This window comes from Amblyomma maculatum, chromosome 9 (genome assembly GCF_055883805.1).
Source record: "Amblyomma maculatum isolate TAMU_Amacu chromosome 9, ASM5588380v1, whole genome shotgun sequence".
NCBI classification, from domain to species: Eukaryota; Metazoa; Arthropoda; class Arachnida; order Ixodida; family Ixodidae; genus Amblyomma; species Amblyomma maculatum.
The window spans coordinates 46,028,508-46,039,096 of NC_139352.1; the positions used below are offsets into that span (position 1 = coordinate 46,028,508).

Genomic DNA, 10,589 nt, shown 5'->3' on the forward strand with positions numbered 1-10,589 from the left:
CAAAATACTGTATCCAAAGTGCGTGCACCTTTTGAATTAAGCATGCAATTTGGGCTGTTTCCAGCATGCAGGACCAATATGACACCAAGAAATGCTGTTTAGGCGATGGGTATCTGAACATAATGTACAAAAGCCGCTGACACCTTCATTTCTGCAGCCGATAGCCACACGCGTACTGTGTTCGACCTCGCTGGGCGCAGTCCAGTCCGCCGGAAGACTCCAAACTCCGAGTGTTCACAACGACAAAGTAAGCTAGCGATGTATCCGTGTGTGATAAAAGCCAGTAGTTCGCACAGAGGAAAGATTTGCTGCGCCGATGTTTATACGGAACGCCAGCTATGCACGATCCGCCATTCCCAAACTTCGCGCGCCGTGGCCTTTTCGCACCCCTCCTCTTTACAGCGAGATAGAAAATAGTGCGCCAAAATATTACGCAAGACGCAGGTTGTATTTACCGTTTTGAAACAAATACGTCATAAGCAACAGTTACATTTTACTTGTATAGCTTGTTTTATAAAATATATTTCAGATTTCTATTGTTTTTAAAGTTATTGTATCAATGCGCTGCTCGGCGGCTGGCCATTTCAAATTTTCGTCGTGTCTAGTCGTGTCTGCACGTTAGGCCGTTGGTTTGTGACTGCGTTGAAAATGTATCCCGCACAGCGGCTGCTACTTCTGGCTGCAAGGCAAGCTTCGCTGGGTGAGTAAGAAATTGTTTCTTCTAAATGAGTCACTTAATGGAGCAGTAAAGTGACTGAGTGTTTTCTTTTTCCGATAAAAATGCTGCAATGACCGTTGTTTGCATCCGCCGGCGCAGGCTGTATGGGCGAGCAAGATAGCGCGCGCGGACCGTTTAGTCAGTACGAAAGGCGGTGTTTTATGGCGCATCTACAGTTTTGTGCATGCAGGAAGGTTTTTCGCTTGTAATTCCACTCGCCGCGTTTCGTGAACTGCCATTGGCGGCGGAACCTCGCGATGTAATTCTTCAAAATGAGCTTGGCGATCCGACGGCTTTCGTTGATTGCCGCTGGTTCTAACACTTTCCCAGGAAACACAACTGAGCACGAAAGTCTGCATGCTTAGTGTGGCCTTCACTCTGCAGCAAGATACAGAAAATACGCACCGTCGAGTGGAAGCCGTGCATTGTTTGTCAGCCTGCAAAGCTCTATACGCGCTAAGTTATGCCGCGGTTGCGAAAAAAAGAGAACGATCTCAATAAGCCGCCTTAGAGGGAGGGTAAGGTGCATTCTGGCCACAGCGACTCCCAACTGCTAGCAAAATGCTCTCGGCCTGTTCACAGGCACAAGTTGAAAGGGAAACACATAGCGAGATAGGAACGGCGTACAAACATTCTGCAGTGATTTAATTTTAATAGTTCATAAAATGTTTACAGTCAGCCATTACATTGCCGTGATTAAGTGATTTTACATTTTCATATAGTCAGAAAGCACAATTTAGTTCTTTTTAAGTTCCTGAACTGCATGCTGTGTGATGTGCTGGTGCTCTATTTGCTTTGGTCCTCAGGTTTTTTTTTTTTTTTTTTTTTTTTTTATTGGCGGAAATGTTTTAAGAAATTAGGCTTCAGTTGAATTGGTACAGAAAGAAATCGAAAGCAAATCTTTCGGACGGACCTCATATAATGAAAAGCCTATTATAATACACAAAAACATATCAATTTCATTTGTTTTCTTGCTTCAGGGCCAATAGACTCTTCCTATCCAGAACTGGGAAAAGAAAAGAGAGTACTGAATCATAACTTACTTTTAAGGCGTATAGAATGTAGCCATGTTATAAATGGGTTCAGTGTATGCCTTCTGGCTGTCCTCAACAACAAAGCTGTGACTCCACGCAAACCTTTTGATAGCATATGGACTCCTCCCGAAGTGAAGGTGTTTGGCATCAAAGGTGAAATACCTTCATTTAATTTCAGTTCAGTTCAGTCGTTCAGTCGTGTCCGACTCTTTGTGACCCTATGGACCATGTCACGCCACGCTTTCCGGTCTCTCACTATCTTCCTAACATCACATAACTTCCTCTGCAGTGCCTCGAGGATGCCATCTAACCATCGCGTTCGCTGCCTACCCCTTCTCCGGCGACCCTCAACCTTTTCCCGCATCAAATCTTTCTCCAGCGACTCCTCTCTTCTCATCAGATGACCAAAGTAGCTGAGCTTTAACTTTAGAATTAATTAACTTAAAATTAACTTTAGAGTTTAGAATTTAATGCTCTTTTTCACATTGTGCTGTTGTGTCTGTGTTTGGTGCTCTTGTTATTTTGTGTCTGCGCGAATTTTCATGTAAACAAAACACTTACCCAACAGCTCAAGCAAGTGAGCTATGCATTCTTTTTTTTTGCTCTGGGTGCATGCTCACTGTTTAAAATATTGCTTTCATTTGTTCTAGGAAAAACTGGTGATGCATACATACATAGGTACCTACATATATACATGCATAGATACATACATAGGTAATGCATCCATACATAGATACATGATACATAGATTTATTTCTTCTCTACATATGTCGAATGAAACACTTAGCAAACCCAGAGGCAGGAACCTTACCCAGCATAGAAAGTGACTCTCAATAAAAAAAAAGAAATGTATAAATCAGGAAAATGGTGGTTCTCTTCAGGTGTGTCTGTTGGTGAAGACAAGAAAATGTTTTAGCCTTCGAGGTCATCAAGGAGTTATTAATATACATATATTATACTCAGCACTATTTTGTGCTGCTAGTGCGTGTCTTGGTTAAACATATTTCTATTGTGTACTCAGTACTCTCAACCTTATGTGACATATTTTGAGGTTAAATTCATATCCTATGTTTTGTAGTCAGTGATTTGCTTTATTAAACTTCACAAGAAATCTTTAAAGCATTGGAACACCTTGCAGGTTGCCACCACCTCCACGGCTGCCTAGCAACTATCCTTTTCCTGTCTGTGCTGCAAACACAACTTAGCAATGAGGGCCACAGGACTGACATCTCACTGGGCAGTCGCGGGCTACTGACTGAATACACAGGTATGGTTTGACTGTGCCAAAAACTTACAGTTGCCAACAGTGGGACTTTTTCCTTCTGTTTGGGAGCTCATATATCTAAATCGTGCTTTTGATTTTAATCCTGGCAGGTGTGACATGGAAAGCCTTCAACACCAATGAAACTTAGTTTTGCCGACGTCACAAAAGAGTGGTTGGTGTTTGCCTTGTGACAAAGACCAAGTCCACATCTAAAGGCGCTGCACAGCCACCATGAACAGTGCCACAATAGCAAGCAGCTGGGATCAAGGCACCTTCTGTGCTCATTTATAACTCAAGTTTGAAGCTTTGTAATTTTGCAAAGGTAGGCCTCCAACAATTAACAGAGAGGAGCCTCCCAATCAACTGAGCCACAAAGGAATTCCCCCTTTCATGGCAGTAGGTGACAAAAAGAGGCAGTGCAGCTGGTGTTCAGTACCGATAAAGAAAAAGCTGCCCAGCCTAGTTAGCTGTGGACAAGGGCTGGAGTGGTACCAGTGTTGAGAATGATCTGATTGGCAGAAAAGCCTCCTTTGAGGGATATTCGCCCCTTCATTCTTAATTTGTAACTGACTGCAGTGGATCTGATAGCCCCGGAAGTTTTTTTTTTTTCAATTTTCTCTGCCCTCTAGGGTTGTACAGAATAACATATGCACAACCCATGCCAGCTCCCTCATTTTACGATGCTTTCATGCCATAATGTTGGCAGTGGTATTCAGACCTTGTTTTTTTTTTTCAATGCCTTTTCTCCATGCATGATAACAGGCTATTTAGCGTAACACAGTCGCACACAAGACAGAGGACACCATCAGCACTTACAACTGTTCAGCGGAAAGCAGCCGATATGCATAGCCTACTCAGGTGATGCGCACGGGTACAAGGCAACATGGAAACGGCACCATTTGTCAAACTATGCGTGAGAAATTTTTCTTCAGTCTCATAAGAAAAACCAATTTGCTGCTCTGACACAGCTGTAACCTGCTTTTTTATATGAAGGGCTTCTAGTGTTTCATGAGCCGTTACCCACAGTTTTCACAATTGGTGCAAACCCTACGGTGCAAGAGAAGTCGCTCACCTTCATTGTTAATGTCTTTTGCATGTTCCCTAAGTTGGCCATTGACGCAGAATCCTGCTTGTGCAAAATAAGATTTTTCTACATGACAGTAGAATTTTATAGATGGTGGTGCACTTTACGAAATGCTGGCCATGTCTCTTCTGACAGCCGACCTGTTTGCTTTCGTAGCTTATGTAATGGCTTAGCTGAGAAAGCTTTCAGGGAGCAGAGGATACCATCTATACATTAAACAGGTTTGAGCTGTGTCAGTGACACTCCAGCTTTTCTTTGAGGCTCAACAGATATTTATCATACCTGCTTTGATAAGATTGGTGCTGTTTTCCTGTTGCCTTGTACATGTGCACATCAGCAGTGAAAGCTATGCATCGACTGCTTTCCCCTAAATAAACAGTTGTAGTGAGTACACGTGGTGTCTTCTTTCTTGTATGTGTCTGTGTTATGCTAAATACCTTTTTTATTTCTGAAAACCAACTATCTCAGCAGTTAACTTCCTTCTTTTTATACCAGCAGAATGTGAAGAGCAGCAACGTGTGCAACACTGAATTTTATTCTCTCTCTTTTTTTTTGCTGTGCCTTTTGTACTCCTCGCAAGCTGTTTGCTGCACTACAAAAGGTAAGGGCAGTTTGTGCCATCATGGCTGGTTCATGCTGCCCTTATCTTTTGTAGTGCTGCAAACATCTTTTGAGATGGAATATAGTGGTTGGTATGTACAATGACAAGGATGCAAACCTTTTGCTCCTTCCTTTTTTTTCCTTATGGTGCCTTCTAGTGTTTCTTGTAGAGTGATGTATGACCCTTACCTACTACCTTTTCCTTAGTACTTTTTAGTTATGATAGTAGAATGTAACTATGACAGGCATGCAGCCATTGCATTTTTTTTTCAGTGCATTCTAGTCATGCTAACAGGAAATGCAGCAGTGAAGCAGTCTTGGCTTCTTTTTTTGCAGTGTAGATTTTTTAATGAATTTGATGTCGTGCCTATTGCTCAAGTGTTTGTGCAGTTTCTACAAGATGTATGTATGACCAGCATTCAGTTGGTGACATGCATGCACATATAGTATTATGAAATGCAACACTGGTGATGATGGTCCTTTGAGAAAGCGCCTTTTTCTGTGTACTGAAGCTTTTTCATTCGAATTTGTTGCTTTGTTTTATTTTGTACAAACATTATGCAGATAGTTCGTTCAACCACTCAACCAGTTTTGCACACTTTTGCATACCTATCCCTGTTTATTTCTAGTCATTTCCTGTTCTTGTTTGGAGTATGGATGTTGTCATTCTTTTGTAAACAGATCATTTTAAGCTTGGAGAGAACTGCATTATTATTTTGTCATTTTCATACCACCTGTAGTGTCTAGTTTCTGTGCTTGTAACTTCGTAGTGCATTGTTGAAAAAAAAAATCAAATATATGATTTACACATTTTGTTTCCTAGCACCTTTTGTAGTTATTGCCGAATCTCCCAAAGAGCACCCAACCATGGCTGTCCACCGTACAGTGTGGCATGTTTTGTAACAAAGAATGTGTACAGTTCTCACTTACTGTTTGCAGTTTTAATGTCTGTGAGAATGAATGACAATGTGCATCATTCTTTACATGTCATGTGTTCATGAGTTGGCTCTTTCTGGTGTTTTCTTCCTTGGTACAATATTAGGCTTCAGAGAACCACATTTTTTCATTTGCATACTGTTGCTTGTGGCTTTCCTTGCTTTTAACATGCATGAGATTGTTTAAGTTGCCTATTTGCAATGTATAATGTTGAGGAAATTAAAGAGTTCTGTAGTTTACTCATCTCATTTTCTAGCATTGGGTGCAGTTACTACCAAACTTTCTATAGAGCACCTGATGGCCATTAACAGTGAAATGTGGCACGCTTTGTAATAAAAACATACAGTTCTCATTACTAGACAACAGTTGTAGTGCGTGAGAATTAATGATTTACAATTGTACATCAGTTTAGCTTGCATCATAACTGAATGTGTGAAAGAGCACTGTGGGTGTGTGACGGCAATGCAGCTTTAGTTGTAGTAGCATCTGATGAGACTATATTTTTTGTCTGGCAGTGGTGTTGAAAACCTCTGCAAATACATAAGCATTTCAGACAGTTTTGCGAGAAATAGCAGGGAATAAATAATTTAGAGCATTGCAGGATATTCTAGCGCTCATTTTAGACATTCAGAATCTATTTTAATGATCTCTAGATGATGACTTGCAAGACGTCTTGCAGCTTAAAAAAGTGGGTGCATTAGCTGAGCTAGAAGGCAGCTACAAGAAGTACCAAGACATAAAAACATCTTTCATATCTTGTCAAAGCATCTTTCAAATGTCTATCAGCTGTCTTGGGTGCCACTTCAGATGTCTATAAGATGACTTGTTTATCTTGGGCAAGATGCCTTATAGCTATATGCTAGACTGACTTACATTTAGTAAGTTATTTGTCTTCCAGATTTCTAGGCAATATCTTGCAAGACGTCTTGTAGCCTAAAAAAGTGGGTGCATTAGCTGAGCTAGAAGATCACTACAAGAAATATCAAGACATCTGGCAATGTCTTGCATATCTTGTCGAGACATATTATATACGTTTAGTAGCCATCTCAGAGGTCTACTGAGACATCTATCGGGCATCTTGCTTGTCTTGGCAAGACAGTTTATAGCCGTCTCATAGATGGGTTGGTGTTTACTGGGAAAATACTTGAACATATACTTTTTGGGCATATATCAGCCTTCCTGGAAACCAATCACGTAATTGACGACCGGCAACACGGTTTTCGCAAGGGCTTCTCTACAGTGACCCAGCTTCTAGAGACGATGCAGGATTTTGCCGCAGCCATTGATAACCAGTGTCAAATTGATGTCATTTTTTTAGATTTCGAAAAAGCATTTGACCGGATCTCACACAGAAAGTTCTTGCTAAAGCTAAATACTATCTTTAAAAACGATCTACTGTTGACGTGGATACAAGCATATCTATCGTCTCGATATCAGTCCATATCAATCGGCAATGCATGTTAGAGCCCAGCTTTGGTAAGCTCCGGTATCCCACAAGGCTCAGCACTTGGGCCATAGTTCTTTTTAATTTTTATAAATGACATTGTTAAAGAAATTCCTGTCAAAATCAAGCTGTTTGCCGACGATCGTGTATTATATCATGAAATACGAACTCCTGCTGACCAGCTTCTTCTTAATAACGCCTTGGCTAAAATTCATGATTGGTGCTCAACGTGGCAGATGAGTATTAATACTAAAAAAAACAGTTTCAATGTCTATTACGCGGAAGAAGCGGCCATTAAGTTTTGCCTATATTATTAATAACCATCCCCTGTCTACCGTGGACAGCTACAAGTACTTGGGATTAACGATTAGCTCTGACCTACGGTGGAACAAACACATTTCTAATATTAAAAATAAAGCTATGAAAAAATTTGGCTTTTTAAGAAGATCTCTCCGGTACTCTACGCAGGAAATTAGGTTACTAGCTTACAAAACTTTTATCCGACCTGTTTTAGAATACGCCTCTGTTGTATGGGACCCTTATACTAAAAAAAAAACATTAAAACACTCGAAAATATTCAAAGAAAGTCAGTGCGATTTATTTATAATTCATACACCTGGCCGACGTCCCCTACCATGCTACTTGAGAAAGCAAATTTGGATTCTTTGCAGCTCAGGAGATACCGCGAGAGGCTTAAATATATGTTCATGATTGTTCACAACAAATTAGGAATTAACAGCAGCAAGTACATTGAGCTCGTCCCGGGTCGTTCGACACGATCCTACCATTCTTTAAAAGTGAAGGAATACTCATGCCGCACTGAAACATACAAGAATTCTTTTTTCCCCCGTACTGTGCGGGAATGGAATGTCCTCAAAGCGAATATTGTAGAGGCTTCTACTGTGGAGTCATTTACGGAGTCGCTTAGGAATTCGTAACAATTTTTTTTTTCCCAGTGCTCATTTTGACGCCAGGCGTCGTCTAATATTGTATAATGTTTCTTTCGGTATTGTTTGCTGAGTTGCGTGTACCTCAGGGAGGTTTTCTCTTTGTCAAAGTGTATTTTACACCCACTCCTGCTTAAGGCTTTGCAATAAAGCCAGCAGTCTTCTGTAAATAAATAATAAATAAATAAATAGAAGTGCAATATACAGTGAAATGTGTCATAAAATTAGCACCTGAGGCACACTTTTTGTGGTTGTGGCAGCGCTCACCTCTGATGATGCCCCTCATGCAACGGTGGTGCAGCGACTGGTAGCCGCCATTGAAACTGTATGCTCCCCATAGTGTTCTGAAGAAGTGAAGGTGCGACGAGATTATAGGCCATATTCTTTGTGAGTGCATTTACGTTCGACAAATTTTTATTCCCGAACCTTTTTAGGTGACGGTGTAAATACTCACGTCTCCAGAAAAATCAAGCATATCGATGTTGCCGGCGCTGATAGAGTTACCGGCATAGGGAGCAAAACATTTGGCAAGTGCCGTGTCCGGACAGTGAGTGGCCGGCGCTTTTCTTGTTGCGTCACCCTGCGCCCCATTTTACCAACGTGCGGTTTTTTTTTTCTTTCGCCATACCGACAAATTTTTCATTGGCCAGACCACCCGCTGTATCATTGTTCGCCTTACAGAACATGCCGAATTGTGAGCAGCAAAGAAAATAGAAATGTAACACAACACTTTCTTACGTGCGATTCTCCAGCGTTTTTTATTGACACAGCAGTGGAGTTTGTACATGATGACCAGCGCACAATAATAGAGATTGCTGAAGCATCCCACACTATCAGAAAGGGAGAGGGCTTCGTGAGAAAAGCTTGTCGAGTAGGAAAATGACCATGCTTCACTCTGGGTAGCGGGTGTGTGATAATAGCACACGTACCTTGGGAAGGTGTTACCAGGTGCTTGTTTCCAGTTGTGTTTGACTGCTTACTTTCGAATAAAAGTCAGGTGTAAGTTCAGCGCCTTCTGTTTGTTTCGTCTCGTCCTCTGTGTTTGCAAGCGCCGATTTTTAAAACGGAACCATACGTGGCGCGTCCTTAAATTTTGAAGTTATAAGTGCATATGGGTGCGTCGTAGCTCACGCTGATCACTCTTTGCAGTCGCATCTTACGCCGTGTGACATAAGTTCCTGTGGCGTCAAGGTTTACATACAAGCTGCCGCGGACGAAGCCTTGGGAAAAGCCACCGCTGATTAGAGGTCTATTACTGTCACTACAACATTATGAATGTATTATTAGCCCAGTTAAAATAGGGTGCATCTGGTTTGTCCGTCTCCTTCAGCGCCGAAGCAGGCCATGGCACGAAGACCCGCAGCAATCCGGTGCGCACGGCTGGCTTCACCGCGTAGCAACCTTCTCGCCCAACGTCAACATCTCCGCATGACAGCAGTGTAACGTTAAAACATTAGCTGGACTTAGCTTAGATTGCGAAAGCAATAATATCAGGGCTACGCTATAGTTCAGCTCATAGTGCAGCCAATTGGGGTGTACCATGTTGACCGTACTATTAACACAGGGCACACGCGTAATGTATGACGTCAATGTAATGAATGTAATAGGCAGCGTCAATTAAATTCCATTCGGAGTCGTCACCGGTTGAGGACGATTGAAGAGAAGCGCGACGCGCTCGTCTAGCTGCATCTTAAGCGCGCCGTCGAGCGAGACGCTGTTCCCGTTCTTCATCGTCTCTGCAGCCCGCTGTCGTTTCCTGGCTTCATCTAGACGGCGTGACTTTTCTTTGTTTATCAGGATGCATGGCGAGTGCCTCAGCTGAGCAAGCGCAAGAAGACGCCATCCGAATCAACCCCAGGCACAATTCATTCACGATCAGCACGCCAGCCGAAGACCGTGCCCGCAGATATGTACAACTAGAATCCATAAAGATAATCGACCAAGTCTACCCAATGAAAACGTATATCGCTCCTCCGGACAACGCCATTCGAGGCATCATTTATAATGCTATCTACGACCAGACATCTGAAGAAATTTTTACAGAGCTAAAAACGTTCAACCAAAGCCCCTCCTATCTCATCACCGATGCACGCCGACTCGGCCAAACCAAATCAATTCTGGTCACCTTCATAAATACCAAATCAGTACCTAAACAGCTGCGCTTCTATGGAGCGGTCTACCACTGCCATCCATTCATCGCCAAAGCAGAAGCCTGCTTCAACTGCCGTCGTCCGGGACATCGCAGCGACGTGTGCACGGCACCCAAAAAGGACTTATGCCAACGATGTGGGGAGACCCATGTACCGACCGACCCTCCAACGTGTCCACCCCAGTGCATTCTATGCGGCGGCCCCCATTTTACGGGCTCCCGCGATTGCTCGGAGCGATTCAACAGACCGGGCAACAAGAGACTGACACGCTCGACAGCTGGTGCAGACGCCGAGCAAACAACCCGGCAATCCCGAAGCAAGCACCGGACGAGTTCCACTAACCGCGTCCGCTCCAGGTCCGCCGCGTCCGCCGCTTCGACCAACGCCAGGAACCGCTCGCCATCTTTCCCGC

The 10,589-nt window shown here is 42.8% G+C and overlaps 1 long non-coding RNA gene across 1 annotated transcript; it reads left to right on the plus strand.

Moving 5' to 3' along the window:
• The first annotated feature begins 558 nt into the window (after nt 1-558).
• Nucleotides 559-3,293, plus strand: LOC146178981 (uncharacterized). The gene is made up of 3 exons (XR_014700905.1): nt 559-700; nt 2,891-3,019; nt 3,127-3,293. It is a non-coding gene; the product is annotated as an uncharacterized LOC146178981 (long non-coding RNA).
• The last annotated feature ends 7,296 nt before the right edge of the window (nt 3,294-10,589 follow it).